At 45.7% G+C, this 16,022-nt stretch overlaps 1 protein-coding gene across 1 annotated transcript in view; it reads right to left on the bottom strand.

The window, feature by feature from the left end:
* JCAD (junctional cadherin 5 associated) overlaps window positions 1-7,944 on the bottom strand; it is an 82,580-nt gene extending 74,636 nt beyond the window's left edge. The window contains exon 1 of the mRNA XM_003988202.6: window positions 7,826-7,944. The gene's annotated coding sequence lies outside the window, so the exon portion shown is untranslated. The remainder of the gene's footprint in view (window positions 1-7,825) is intronic.
* Between the last annotated feature and the right edge of the window lie 8,078 nt (window positions 7,945-16,022).

The following is a 16,022-nucleotide window of genomic DNA, read 5'->3' as shown; positions in this document are numbered from 1 at the left end:
CAGTGCAGAGCCTGCTTCGGATCCTCTGTCTCCCTCTCTCTGCCCCTTCCCCGCTCATGCTCTCTCTTTGTCTCAAAAATAAGTAAACATTTTGGGGCACCTGAGTGGGTCAGTCAGTTAAGCATATGACTCTTGATTTCAGCTCAGATCATGATCTCCCGGTTTCATGGGTTCAAGCCCCACGTTGGGCTATGCGCTGGCAGTAAGGAGCCTGCTTGAGATTCTCTCCCTCCCACTCTCTGCCCCTCCTCCGCTCACACTGTCTCTCAAAATAAATAAATAAATTAATTAATTAATTAATTAATAAACAAACATTAAAAAAATGGGGGGAAGGCCAGTAACCCAGATACATGGAGATTCAGAGTTGAAAGGAACTTCATATGTCATATGTGTATTTCACAGATGAGGAAATCTATGTATATTATATATATGTGTGTGTGTGTGTGTATGTGTGTGTGTTTAAGTCACACACACACACACACACACACTTAAATATCCAGATCTTTTGATCCCAAACAAACCTTTCCTCTATCCCTATTGTTACTCGAATGACCTACAATTAGAGACCTACAACTTCTCAGTTCAATTCAACCAACCTTTTCTGCTCTTTGGTTATGGTCAAAGTAGCATGCAAAGTACTATATGAGGCATAAAATTGACGAAGATCTTGTTCCAGGTTTCAGGGAGCTTGCTGTATAAAACAGGAGGCATGATTCAAAGTGAGCATGGTTAGTGCTACAGTAAAGGCACAAAGTATCATGGAAACCCACCAGAAGGAATTAACTCCAGCTTGACTGGTTCTGATGGGGACTAGCCGGCAGGCAGAGATGGGGAGGAAAGGGCACCAAGAATGAGGGAATTGGGAGCTAACTCACAGAGAGAGGGCTTGGGGCATAGGGCTTTTGCAGGAAAGGGCTATGATTTTAGGGGTGCTGGAATGTAGGGCTCACAGGGCTGGAGAGGGTTGCTGGCGGGAAGGAAGAGAGAAACACCTTCAGGAGGGGCCCCTCATGGCAGCTGTAGGGGTTTGGACTTAATTCCAACCCCCACCCCCACCCCCACCCCCAGTTTTGAGCAGGGGAGTAACTTCATCAGAGCTGTGCTTTATAACTAAACTCACAGGAGGGGAAAAAAAGAGGCAGGCTGGCAATTGGCTGAAAGATGTCAACTCACTTCTGTTATTCACAGGTTACCTGAGATAATAATAGTTAACTCTGATTGAATGTGCTAAGAGCTTCGCATACATTAACTTACTTAATTGTCATAACATTCCTGAGGGCTAGGAGCTTTTATTATTTTGATTTTACAGATCAGGAAACTGAAGCTTAGGGAAGTTGAGGTTCTAGGAAAGAGGCAGACTGGGGAACCAACCTAGTGGGTTCTATTTCTAACTCTACCCTCTTAACTGTGGTGCCATATTGCCCTGCTTTGCTAAGTCTGGTTGGCAATGATTTCGCTTAGGAGAGTACCCAGGGGAGAGGTGAAACTAATTTTTAGACACCCTTTTACGGCTGGCATCGAAAAGGATGACAAGAAGACAAAAGCTGAGCTTCACAATGCTTCTCTGCAGCCCTGTCTTGTGGGTGACATCTAACCCCGAAGGGGCTCCTTCTGCCAGTTTTCTGGCCCAATTCCTCACCTTCAGTTTGTGTGTGCTGAAACGTAAACATGACTTCAGTATTAATTTAAGAACGTTAAGAATCAGCAAGGTAAGGCTATTAGAAAATAATTCATCGTATACTTTTTAAAGCTTACATGCCCTGGGTGGCTCAGTTGGTTAAGCATCTGACTCTGGATTTTGGCTCAGGTCATGATCTGGCCGTCATGAGATGGAGCTCTGCATCGGCCTCCAGGGCTGAGTGTGGAGTCCCAGTTGGGATTCTCCCTCTCCTTCTCTCTCTCTCCCTCCCCTATCATGCTCTCTCTCTCTCTTTCTCTCTCTCTGTCTCTCAAAATAAATAAATAAACATTAAAAAAATACTTTTCAAAGCCTAAATTAAGCCGGTGGGGTAGCTGTTTTATTTTCATCATCTGCCATTATAAATTAGCTTTGGCATTAACTGGCATTACTGCTTTTGATAAACATAAAAGATCAAAGGCTGATTTTTACAGTTTGTGTGCAAAAGTCCACAATGGTGGTTTTACATCTTAAATCCTGAAATGGCTCAGACCCAGCTTTAATCCAACTGTGCTAACCCATGTAATCACTCATATCCTAGAGGCAATAGCTAGGAAGCCGCAGTATCTAGGATAAAACATCCTACGGCACTAAGACCCCTACCAGTGTTTCTGCTCAAACACAATGCCAGAACATTAAAACCATTATTATAGATGATGCCTTAAACATCATCTATTATTTTAAACAGATGTTTTACAACAGGGAAGGGTGCATCATGTAACAGCGAGTACATTCTCTGGAATTTTATCACTGCAAAGCCTGCAGTAGCACAGAGGGTTAATTTGGATCAACACATTGGGCTATACATCTTTAAGCTTGGATAACTCACAAGGTGCCCATTCTCCCGTTTAATTTCTCAGTTATTATCCTCCTGGCTGGGTGTGCTAGGGAGGTAGGGAGACCACAGCTGTATGCAAGAAGCCCTACACACTGGCCCCCACAGCACCTGGTTTCTTTGCACTTCTCTTCTATAATCTCTTTTCAGAAGACCCTTTATTAAGACTTCAGAACAGGGACACAAAGTGAGAGGCTCATCATCCCCATCATCCCCGGTGACACCAAGCACCCTCCTCGGTGTCCTGAGCCAGCAGGGAAGGACAGCAGGGACCATCCCCTCACTGGAGTCTCCATGGAGTCTGTGAGAGGAGATTTCTGCCACTAAATACTCTTTCCCAAGTCAAAGTTTTCCATCCTAAGTAGTAAGTGCCTTCTTCATAAATATAGGTCAGCCTACATTTTGATGGAAGAGAAAACCCCCATGTCCTTCATATTAAAAAAAAAATTAGCTCACACATGTTTTTGGCAAGTTCCCATAAACACGCTCCCCACTAAACACTTTGGGAGTAGATTGTCTCCACCCCTGCATCTGGATGCAGCTGAGCTTGGAGTCCTTGGCCCAACTTAGCCGGTTGAAATACATGAACCAGAGCTGTAGACCGAGACCCTTGGAGCTGCTCCCCACCATCCTCCAAGGGCCGAGCTCCTTCATTCTTCCCCAGGCTGCTTTTCTCACAGGCCCCTGTGCTCAGGGATCTTTAGATACTTCCGTCGTGTGCACTGAGGTCATTCTCTACCATGGTTCCACAGAGTGCAGAGAATACCCATGTGCAGGGCAGAACTTTGTTCCATGGGGCAAAGAAGCCGTGTGAGGCTTCAAAGGCTCCCTGTCTCAGGAATGTCCTTATAAACTCTCTGAATGAAAAGTCCGGACTTTCCTCATTACTAACCTTTCATCTGGAAGGTCCTGGGCTGCAGGCGGTCAGGTGAGGCTAGTTTTACAGTGTTTGGAGAGACTGAGGGGGCAGAGGGGGCAGGGAAAAAGGTGGACCCACAAGTCAATTGCCAAATCTCTCTCTGTTCCCCATCTCTCACTCTCTCCCTCTTGCTTCTGAACAGGTGGAAAGTATTCTGGAATACCCACCCTTCACTGCCTCCTCCTCTTCCTAACCCACCTCTCCCTCTCCTCTCTCCCTCCCCACTTCCTTTGTTGTGCTCCCTCATCTGTGTCCTACCTCCCCTCACTTTCCTCTCTTCTGCATCAGCATTGCCCAACTCTAGGCTTCTCCCTGTGCCCTTCCCCCTGCCCCTCTTTCTTTTGCTCCCCCCTCTTCTTCTACCCACACTCACCAGTGCAACACTTACGCATTTCCCTCCCTCTTTATGCCTCTCTCCCTTCTCTCTGGAGCTCTGTCCATTCTCTGAGTTGGACATCTCATAGATGTCCTGGATGCTTGACCTTCCCTTATCAAGAGGATCTTCCTTCTGGTCTCCTCGAGTCCAGGGCTGTGTCTGCCACTGCCACCTCAGCATGCACGTTCCCATCTCTTGTTTTCTTCTCAAACTCAATGTAAAGCAAGCTTCCCTTCCCCTGTTCCCAGACACTCTTTCTCCCAACTTCCTTTCATGGCTAATGGTGCCACCGATTTCCCAACCTTCCAAGTTCAAAATTTGAAGTTACTTTGATTGACACTTCAGCCAGTCATCTCGTTTTACTGATTTTTCCTTAAATATCCCCCTGCTAGGTATTCCTCCCACTCTGTTCTTGCTGCTGCCGCCTTAGCTCTGGCTCTCATGACTTCAAACCTTGACTATCTCTATAAGTACTTTGCTGTTCCCACTTCTCTCCCCAAAATCCAAAGGGTGGGTGGATGGCAGAAGGGTAGTATGGCTCTAGCAACCTGAACTGAGGGTAGGGAGGGTGGGAGCATGGTCAGGACTGATGTACCGACCAGCTCTGGCTCTCCCTTCACAGTGCTGCCCTTCTGCTGACCCGTCAGCAGGAAGGTGAGGCCTCAGGCTCAGGGCTGTGGGGAATAAGCATAATTTGATCTTTAGTTATTCTGCAAAATACATACCAAGTCCCTGCAGTACCAAACCCTGTCCCAGGTACTGAGACACAACCATGAACAAAACAGAGTCCCTGACCCTGGAGATCACCTAGTCACAGGAGAGATAGATAAATAAACATGTAATGTGACAAGAAGTGGTAAATCACAGGACTTATGTATCAAGAATAGAGCCGAGGGGCACCTGGGTGGCTCAGTCTATTGAGCGTCCAACTTCGGCTCAGGTCACGATCTCATGGTTCGTGGATTTGAGCCCCACGTCAGGCTCACTGCTGTCAGCACAGAGCCTGCTTGTGGTTCTCTCTCTCCCTTTCTCTCTGCCCCTGCCCCATTCATGCTCTCTCTCTCTCTCTCTCTCTCTCTCTCTCTCTCTCAAAAACAAATAAAAGCATTTATTTAAAAAAAAAAAGAATAGAGCTGAATAAAGGGAATAAAATGTGAACGGAGCAAACGGTCAACAAACGAGTGAAAAAATGCTCAGTGTCATGAGGGAAATGCAAATCGAAACCACAACGACACAGTGTTTCACACCCACCAGAATGGCTGTAATAAAATAAAAACGGAAAGTAACCAACGTTGGTGAGGGCGTGAGGGCATCGAAGCACTCGCACATGCTGGCGGGACCGTGAAGTGACGCAGACCCTGTGGAACGCAGTGTGGCAGCGCCTCACAAAGTTTAACGTGGAGTTAAATGACCCCGCAATCCCACCCCTGTGCTTTCATCCAAAATAACTGAAAACATGAGCTCCAACAAAAACTTGCCCATGAATGTCACCGCAGCACTGTTCGCGGCAGCTGAAAGGCGAGAGCGACTCAAACGTCCATCGGGTGATGGCTGGATGAGCAAAACGTGATGGACGCACACCACGGAATATCACTCAGTCATGCCAAGGAATGAAGTATTGATTCATGCTACGTCGCGGATGAACTTTTTAAAACTTGGTGCCAAGATGAAGCAACCGGGTACCAAAGGCCACATATTGTATGATCCCATCTCTCTGAAATGTCCAGAATGGGCCAATCCATAGAGACAGAAAGCAGATCAGTGGTTGGTTGTCAGGGGCTGGAAGAGTGGGGACTGAGTGTAGGATTTAGAGGGTGTAAGATATCCCTTTGTGATGATGGAAAACTTGTCTGGAATTAGATGGTTGCACCATGTTGTGAACCTACTAAACACCACTTAATTGCAAGCTGTAAAAATGGTTCAAAAAGACTATTTTTGTGTTATGTGCGTTTTACCACAGCAAGAACAGCAAATGGGGGTGGCCACAGGGTGCTCCTTGAACAGCAGAGTCCAGGAAACCTCTCAGCTGAGGTGAGAAGCCTCTGTCACAGACCTGGGGCAGGAGGGTTCGTGCCCTGCAATTACCAGGAAAGGCAGGGACTAGAAAAGCATGCCGGCGGCTCCGTACGATATTCCTGGTGATCTGACCCCCTTTCTTCATTTCACTCCACAGTCGGGCACAATGCTCCTTCTGTGCCCACACCTCTGCCTCTCTCCTCCCAGCACTTCCCTGCCACCTCCCATCACCGCACCCCTGCACCGTCCCCCAGACACACCTACGCTTCCCCCCACCCTGCCTCCCCCTCAGAATTGCTCCTTCTGGCCACTTGGCCGCTTTTAGGGCCCAGCCCACGAAGCCCTTTTCTTGGGACACATTTTCTGACGCCTGCCAGAGCATGGGCACCTGCTAGACTGAGGCTCTGAGCATTGAGTCTGCTGCCTATCAGCCATGTGAGGCTGGGCACCTGACCCCTCCCTGGGCTTCAGTTTCCTGCCGCATCAAAGGTGGGCTATTAAGAGAATAAAACAAGATGACCAAAGTGCTGAGCTTAGTACTTGGTATGTAATGAACTCATGTCAGGAATGGTGGTCGGGTCACTGCTTCAGCATTTCCCATAATCCCAAGTTTGAAATTTCCCACTTCATTTTGTACTGATAATATTTAGTAATTATTTATTGAATGTATGGAGGAGTCAGAACACATGATAAACATAGTGATGGTATTTATAGACTTTGAGATAACCTTCCTCCAACTCTGGTAACTATTTCAATACAGAGCATATAGATCACACTTGAACAAATGTTTAATTGACCAATGGTTGATTGATTGATTGATTGATTTGGCTCTAACACCAAATAAGAATGGAATTTTCTTCAAATTAAAATATAAAGGGAAACAAGATGTCTGGGCAAGGGAAGGGAAGAGAGAGAGGGAGGGAAAATCAGCAAGTAAACAGAACCTGACCCAGCCAGGGTGAGATATATTGAAATATTCCATAGGCATAAATGTTTGCCAAAAAAAAAAAAAATGCATAGTTGAAGAAGGACTTGGAGGGGTGGTGGAAAATTTTTCAGAAAAATGGCTCACTCTACAAATGAATTATTTTATTGTTTTATTGATTTTTTTTAATGTTTGTGTTTGAGAGAGAGAGAGTGAGCACGAGCAAGGGAAGGGCGGTGGGGGGCGGGGGGGACAGAGGGTCTGAAGAGGGCTTCGTGCTGACAGCAGAGAGCCCAATGTGGGGCTCAAAATCATGAACTGTGAGATCATGACCTGAGTAGAAGTTGGACGCCTAACCAACAGAGCCACCGGCGCCCCTGAATTGTTACTTTGTTTCAAGATGCCATAGTTACAGGTGTTCAAAGTAAATGTTAATGCATTTGACAAATAGACATAAGATAAATCTTTAATGTACTATCACTGGAGAAAGGCATGAGTTTAAAATATTTAAAAATAAGATAGTAGAGATACATTTCACAGATTTCTAGAAGTGGGAGATGATAGATAGATAGATAGATAGATGGATAGACAAACAGATAGACAGACAGACAGATAGATAGATGATGGTGGCACCCAACTAGTGGAGGAGAAATCAGCAAGGGAAGGAGAATCCGTTTAGTTTTATCCCATAAAAAGATGTGATCACAAGATAGGGCTGGGACTCACTCCCCTGTGCCCTGGTCACGTGACCAATCTCCAAAAGCTGCACAGAGTAAGACCAACCCAACTATTGTTTCCTATTTTCACGACCTGCACACACCCAAATGCGGTTTGTTGACCCACCGAGGCACATCTCTCCCTCAAACCCCCAGCCCTCTCTCCGGGAACAGAATCGCCCCTGCACTTTCCTCTCCGGGAGATTCTTACTCGATTCCCCTTTCAGAGACACAGACACAAGCCCCGTTCAAGAGTCAAAAGCTAGAAATCAGCTGGCTTCTTCCAACGCTTACTGACACAATTTTCTTAATCATATTTCCCTTTCAATAAGACAGTGAAAAAGAAAAGAAACCGTTTACCTGACCAGATCCCTGAAGTCTTCACGAGGGTCTACAACTGAATATGGAGAAAGCCACTCGGAATCGTCTTCTGAGACTTCCTGAAATCCCCAATCTGCCTCCGATGGCAGCTCTGAGTTTGAGCCGTGAATAGAGGCTGTGTGTTATTTTAACCACAAGGTTTCTAGTCAGAAGGGAGGAGAGATGGAAATGAGGTACGTTGGCAAGCAGAAGCACCATCCACCTCGAGTGAAGTGAGCTCGCCGAGCTGATGCAAGAGCTCGGGGACATTTGAAGAACCCTCAAACCAACTTTTCCTAAACTAGAGGTTAAATAGCTGCGGAAAATTCCAAAGGAGTAAGATAAGACACTTATGGTCTTTTCTAAAAAAAGACACGTTGGTATGCCCTGTCTGATACTGTCTGAAGGGAAGCCCAGCGTGGAGCTGGCCTCAGGAGCCCTGGGCCACCGACAGGAGACCGTGACACCTGGAGACAGCTTTGCTCCACACGAATAAAGGAGTCTTCCGGGGGTTAGAAGTACGGAATGACACAGGAGGAGGACCAAATCACACCTTTTGTGTGAAAACAAAACCGGTATCATGAACAAGCCATATGAAGTTATGGGGTAAGGGAATAGCTATTCTGGAATAGGTTATTCTGGAAGATTAACATGTGTGAGTGTGTGTGTGTGTGTGTGCGTGTGTGTTCTCACTTCCCAAACAACTGAAAAAGCAAAGATCCAGCCTCAGCTGAGACCAGTTGGAGATCTTCCTCCTCAGTATCTTGGCAAATAGAAATGCCACTTTGGACCCGGAGGAGGAGAATGATTTATCGTTCGCAGATCAACAGCAGAAACTAGAGCCGCTGAAATGGCCAACAGTCCTTTACAGCCAGCCCTTCCCAGATGCCAGAGGGGTTTAACTCCACTTTTGGAAAAACTCAGCAGTGCTCCCATTAAGCAGGGTCATAATTCAGTTTTATATAGACTCTTTCATCTCAAAGGAGCTCGAGGTGGGTTTACACCAAAATATAAATTATCCTGTGCACAGTCACCTCGGGGACGAACCACAGCTCCTGCCTAGCAGCAGCTGGCCCGGACGTAGGCAGTTTGGAGCGGCAGTGAGACAGCGGGCCAAGAGGTGCTCGGCGAGGAAGAATGTGCGGGACCCGTGCTCCTGACATGGCCCTTTCCTCCCTGGGGCCAGGACCTCTCTGATCTGCATGTGGCTTTCCTTCCCGAGTCCCCCAGCACCCTTCCCCAGTACCTGCATATACAACCTCAAAACGGACCTCAACATCACCAACCAGGGTGGCCCCTGGATGGCTCAATCGGTTAAGTTTCCAACTTCGGCCCAGGTCTTGATCTCATAGCTTGAGAGTTCGAGCCCCGCATCGGGCTCTGTGCTGACAGCTCAGAGCCTGGAGCCTGCTTCGGATTCTGTGTCTCCCTCTCTCTCTCTGCCCCTTCCCCACTCAGGCTCGCTCTCTCTCTCTCTCTCTCTCTCTCTCTCTCAAAAATAAACGTTAAAAAATCACAAACCAGGAGTCAGTGATGACTTCATTTTCAGATCTCATCTTATAGAAGTGGGCTTGGCAAAGCATGACCCTTGGGCCAAATCCAGACGCTTTGTAAATAAAGTTTTATTGGTATACAGCCACACTCACTCATCTATGGACTGTCTATGGCTGCTTTGGTACTACCACAGCGGGGTGGAGTGGATGTGGCAGAGATTGGAGTTAGGCTGTCTTGTCTTAGAGGTAGAAAAAACGAACAAGGAGTCTCTTTCAATATGGAAGACGCACCTACTCATACCACCAAACCCGTATTCAGGCCCCGAGTCTCCATTTCAATTACTCCTTCATCAGAGAAACTCTCGCTCAGGCATTACCTAGCACACTGCCTCAGCTTACCTAGTTTCATCCCCAAGAAACTACAGTGGCTGCATCCAACTGTTCTCTCAAACAGCAGCCTTGGAAGCACCCTCAGGCCCTCTCCATATCATCCCCAAGTGCACCTTGTCTTTGAAACCCTCTCTGGGTCTCTCCAAAAGAGTTAGCTGCTCCCTCCTGCAGGATTTCATCGTGTTTTGTTTATTTTTCTCTTGCATTTCTTGTAGCTCTACCCCAATTATCTCTCTGTTTGCCTTTCTTAGCACACTATGCATTTTTCTGAGAGTAAGAATGATATCTTATTCAACTTCTAAAAAAATTTTTTTAATGTTTTATTTATTGTTGGGGGATGGGGGAGAGAGAGATAAATAGAGAGAGAGAGAGAGAGAGAGTGTGTGCGCGCGCACCTGAGTGGGGGAGGGGCAGAGAGAGAAGGAGACACAGAATCTGAAGCAGGCTCCAGGCTCTGAGCTGTCAGCACAGAGCCCAACGCGGGGCTTGAACCCCTGAACTGCGAGATCATGACCTCTTATTCAACTTTTTATCCCCAGAACCTAATACTGTAAAAGACATGTAAAGTGGACACTCTGTTAGGGGTTTTCTACAAACATAACTCAGTCAGTCTTACTCCACAGGAACCCAGTCTTAAAGGAAATGAACAAAAGGATTGTCTGACACTCCCTTAACATGAGGTGTTCTAGAAATAGCCTTCCCGGGGATGACGCTGTGTCTGTCCTTCTAACACTGCCCCTGAGTTGGGCTGACTTTTACACATCCTTTGTTAGCTGGTCCTTTTTTAAAAATGTTTTAAGTTTATTTATTTTGAGAGAGAGAGAGAGAGAGAGAGAGAGCAGGGGAGGGGCAGAGAGAGAGGGAAAGAGAGAATCTCAGGCAGGCTCCACGCTGTCAGCCGAGAGCCTGATGCGGGGCTCGAGCTCACAAACCATAAGATCATGACCTGAGCCGACATCAAGAGTCAGATGCTTAACTGACTGAGCCACCCAAGCGCCCCGTTAGCTGGTCCTTTAATTTGGAATTTGTGGAGGAAGAGTCTCCTTGCAGAAAGATCAACAGCAGTTAGAAAAAGACAATCTTTGTAACAACTAGAGCAGTCAGAAGACCTGGAAAGATCTGGCACCAGGTGGAAAAGAATCTGTGTATTCTCTAAGCTCACTTCTCATGCTAAGTTCTGGTAAAGCCTAGTTTCCTTGGTGTGAGCCCATCAGAACAGAGCTATCGCATGGCCAAAGGATGTAGATGTCCCCTCTGTGGGTCTGGGGCACAAAAGGAGCCAGATTTCTTGCATTGTGGGGTCAGTAGCGCTGCACCTTCTCAGTAGATGTGCCGCTACGCCTCCTCTTATTTGCATCCTTTCTCATGGTCACAAAGGTGGCAAGACCTTGATAATATTCTGCGGTAAACAAAAGAGGGTTATGTGGATGTGCTGGACATTTATCATATGCGTGGCCACTCCACGGCTTGTGAACAGTCTTCCTTTGGTGAACGTGGACTTCTCACATTGAGTCCTTGTCTAAGTCTGCTCAGGCTTCCATAACAAAATAACATGGCCTGGGTAGCTGAAACAACAGACATGTATTTTCTCATGGTTCTGGAAGCTAAAATTCTGAGATCAGAGTGCCAGCAGCCTCAGGTTCAATGAGAACTCAGTGCCCGGCTTGCAAACTGTCATCCACCTTCTCCAAAGGCCTTTGCACGTATGGGAACATCTCTCTCTTTCTCTCTCTTTTCCTCTTATAAGGCCACAAATCCTATCAGATTAGGACCTACTCTTATAACCTCATTTTACCTTACTTAGCTCCTAAAAGCCCTGCTTTCAAAAACAGTCATATTGGGGGTTAGGGCTTCAACATATGAATTTTTTGTAGGGTGAGGTGAACACAACTCACTCCGTGGTTGTCACCCTTTCTCAGAGCAGAAACCAGGCTTTCTCTTCCAGCCTCCTTTGCAGCTGGGGCGCAGGCGTATGTCACAGGCTGGGTGTTCAGCTGCCTTCAACTTCGTAAAGACCAGGATCAGAGGCAGGAAAGGGGTTGAATCCATTCTACAGGAGGTCAGTGCCATTTGGCAGGGAGTCATCAGCTCTCAGAGGCAGCCCCGAGGAAGGCTAGTCATCGTGTCTATTGGGTGTCTGTTGGGTGAGCTCAGAGGCCTGGCCCTGCCTCTGTAGCAAAAGCCCACAGCCCCCTAACAAAACTTGTATTGTGCTCCCTCCTGGTTGTGCAGCTTCTCTGCCTGACCTGGGTCTCCTGGAGGTTCTGTGACCTACTGATGGTCTTCAATAAATAATTTTTTGGCTCCCAGTAGCTAGAGGTACCATTTATAACTAACAATGCTCTTGTGTGTGGCTGATACGGTGACTTAAAACCAAACCATTTAGTACCTTTTGCTTTCTTGGCCAGCACTTGCAGAGGGTTTTCCTTTCTCGCCTCAGCGCCATTTTGAATGAGTATTTGACAATGTGATTCTGTACTCGTTCCTAGCTCGTTTGCCCGTGGGCTCATTCCTCATCCTTTCCCTACTTCACTCGGTATCAACGGGGAGGCGGGGATGCTCACCCCTGCAAGTTGTATGTCACAGACTCTCAAGATAACCTGGTTTCCAGCTGGGTTCAACCAAGGACAGGCACTGGTTGGAAGGCTGGAGGGAGGAGAAGCCAGGGTATTTCTCCTTCTCTCTCTCTCTGCCTCTGATCGTTTTGCCAGCAGGGCCACATCTCCTCCCCCATGACTTTGGCTCTGTGGGGCCAGGCTCCCTGGGCCCAACTTCTACCGGATGATTCTGTCTCTGTCCTTCAGCCCCGGGGGTAGTATGGCTTCCACCTTGGCTGATCTCTCAATTGCCTCCCCACCCCCATTTGGCTTCTTGGCTTTTCCATTATCTGTGGTCACTACCCTGCTGTAAATGCTTATAATTGCTCTCATTTTCCTGGTCGGACCCTTAGTGATACAGCTATCCATGCCATTTCTGCTTTAGGTCAAAGAACCAGCACCTGCCAGGAGCCTGAGTGGGACTCTGCACAGCACGTTCATGCTGTTGGGTAGACTTCCTTTTTATTCTTTGGATAGGGTCACGTCTCCAAAGTTGGTGACCATGAAGCAAGTGCTATGAGGCTATCTACATAACTCTTCTGTCCTTTTCAGAGAACAAGAAACAGCATTCTAAGAGGCTTGTTGATAGGAAAAAAAATCATGATTAGAAACAGCAGCTAATTCCTTGCCTCCCTGACCAGAAGATCCCATGAGGATTAAGCAAGATAAAGCAGAATAGGTCAGCGAAGGCTGATAAATACCAGTGTGTGGAGAATTTAGAAAACTCTGCCTGGCTTTTAGAAAAAATAGATTATAAACACTTTTTCCTCTAATTCATTAGGAGAAAAAAAAAGGCTACATACACAATATATTCATTATGGCATTATTTATTCAAACAAACATAAATGTCCAACCGTAATAAAATTGGGATTTTCATCATGAGATGCTTTGCCCCATGGGATAGTTTACAACCAGTAGCAAAAATAATTATGAAAGTGATGTAGCAACTTGGGAACTGTTCATAGCAGTGTTCAGTAAGTAGAACTTACGAGTCACAAAATGTACCCTCTCTGTGATCACAGACATCTGAAAATCATTAATGCATATAAATAAATTAGAATCGGTGTGGGGAAGACTGAGTTGCCAGGTTAGGGTGACACCTGATGGGTGGATTATTTGTTCCACAATTGCCTTTTTGTTTTTTTAAATAAGGATGTTTGTACAACAATAAATATTCTTCCCTTTCCTCTCTTTTTTGTTCCTTTCCTATCTACGGTGGGTCGTGTCACCCTAAGTGAGGATCGGAAGAGGACAGGCAGGGCAGAAAGGCAGCCAGCTACCAGGACTTGGGGCATATTGAAAGGGACACAAAAGTAAGAAAGAGAATAAAAGAAGATAATAAGGACTTTTAGTGACTCTTAGGTCTCATGTAGAAACAAGAACGCATCAATTTTTAAATTGGGGCTGGATCATATGTTGTAGGTTTCGTATTCAATGCTTTACACACACTTCCTCATTTGTTTCCCCGGAAGAGAGGGCAGACCTCCTTCCCTGCCTCAGTTAACAGGAGAAACTGGAGCTAAGAGATGTGGAGTGGCCTGCTCTGATGAGCACAGCTGGAAACGTCTTTTTTGACTCCAACTTCAGGGCATCGGCCTCCACACATGGTTTCTTCCAAACAACTAAGACGGAGGTTGAGCAATCCAGTGTCCCTGACAACCAGAGGTGCTTCTTCTCGTTGAGCCTCGAGACCTCCTCCTGAATCTCCCTGAGCTGCTCAGATGAGACATAGTTGTGTGCCTATTCCTCACTGGAGATCAAAGTTGTCTCCACAGTGGGATCTTCTTATCTCCCATTGGGCAGGTTTCCTGCCGTCCGTAGTCTGCTCACCCTCTGTGGATTCCCAGGCTCGAGAAGACCTACTCACAGAGAGTATCCGGCTGCTTTTAGGAAGGACTGCACATAAAAAGAGTTGCTGGCAAGAGGTGAGGACCTACTCACAGGGCGATTGTAGGAAGAACTTTTTTTTAATGTGTGTATCGGGTTTAGAACAGTGCCAGGCACATAAAAAGTTGGCTAACTAGCTGGTAGGAAGAGAGCCACTCTAGTAAAAATGGGAATAGCAGCAATTAACCAGGGATTAGGAATAAAAATAGCCCTATGAAAAAGTTTTCTTCAGAAATTAGGAGCAAGGAGAAAGGTTTTTTTTTTTTCTTTCTTCTCCCAGAAACTTACTTGATTCCTCGTTCTAAGTCACTCATGTGCTTTCCTTTTAGCCCAAACTGCAAGAAGACTCCTATCTTAGGTCTTATACATTGTTCAATATTAAATGTGTTTTGGAAAGAGGTAGAATAGAAATTAATTGATTATAAAATAAACCAGGTAGTGACTATACATTGCTCAGCTGATTGAATAGGTATCTCTTTGTCTCCCTGTTCTATGGTGAATCAAAGAATTTGCACAGTGAGTGTTTATATACTGAAGATAATTTACTTCTTCAAGCACTAAGAATTTGCTTACTGATAATTTACTTACTAAATGAACAATATTTAGTAAGTGCTATTAATGTAGTTACTGCTCAGTAAGTGCTTACCACCAATAAAAAAAGGTGAACCTTAACAAGAGCTGTATTTTCCTAAATTTCTCACTCCTGTTACTCCCTGAAAATAAGTTCATGCTCCATTGATAAAGAAGCTGTGTGTGTGTGTGTGTGTGTGTGTGTGTGTGCATGCTTCTTCTTCTCTTGAACATTCCCTACCTATAGTCCAAGGCACAGCTCCTATCTTAGCGCCATCCACTCAGTCATTCATTCATTCATTTGGCAGGGATTACTGAGTGCTTGGTATACGCCAGTCTCCATGTGGTAGTAAATTCCCCACGAAACTTTCAAGTACTCAATGGTCAAGCCTTCCTTCAAAACCTAAGGGTGGTTAGTGAATCTTGAGCCATTCATCTGATACTTGATATCTTCTGTGTGGCTTTCTAAATTGTTTTTTTATGAATGGTATCCTATATCTCCCATCAGAGTATGGTCCTCTAAAGAGCAAGGACCTTATCTTATTAATCTTTGAAGTCCCAACACCTACCTAGTACATTGTCCTACACGTATTAGGTTCTCAACAAATGGTTTTATTAATACTGATATTATGGTAATTTAAGATAAAATAAATGGATAGCACATGGGAAGTGAAATTTTATGCCTCCAGATTCAGAAAGTTTTTCATGTCAACATATTAAAGCATATCCTAAGCTTATGGGAGAGTCCAAGCCAGAGCTTATAAAGGCTACAGTCAAACATCTGAGCAAAGCTGGCTGCGTGTGTCTAAAGGTTACAGCCTGCAGCCTGGACTATTCTTGAACAAATGAATGGCCCACTGCCACATGTAAGTAGGCACGTCTAGAAAAGCATGGTGAATGTGGTAATGACAGTGGTTGGGACTGTACCTTCTGAGAACGAACAAGCATGTCATGAACAAAACCATTACTAATAAGCGCTAAGCTGAACAGAATTTATCCTGTATGTCTGCCAAGGAGAAGCCATCTTTCACGGTAGGAGGGATGAAAAATGATAGTTGACCGGCAAAGCCTTGTTCATCTTGATGCAAAATCGATTAGCTAGTAAGGCCAGTGGTATTTAGTTTGGAGGTGGATGCGATGCAAAATGAGTAAGTACATAAATATCTGTAGGAAGGGAAAAGCCAGTATCTCGATGTATACAGTGTCATAGCAGCCAAATGTTCTCAGGGACTCCAGTGGTAACAACTCAAGAGCACCTCT

Source organism: Felis catus, chromosome B4 (genome assembly GCF_018350175.1).
Source record: "Felis catus isolate Fca126 chromosome B4, F.catus_Fca126_mat1.0, whole genome shotgun sequence".
Classification (NCBI taxonomy): domain Eukaryota; kingdom Metazoa; phylum Chordata; class Mammalia; order Carnivora; family Felidae; genus Felis; species Felis catus.
Note: the sequence above shows the minus strand (reverse complement) of the source record. Positions and strands in the feature narration are given on the sequence as shown.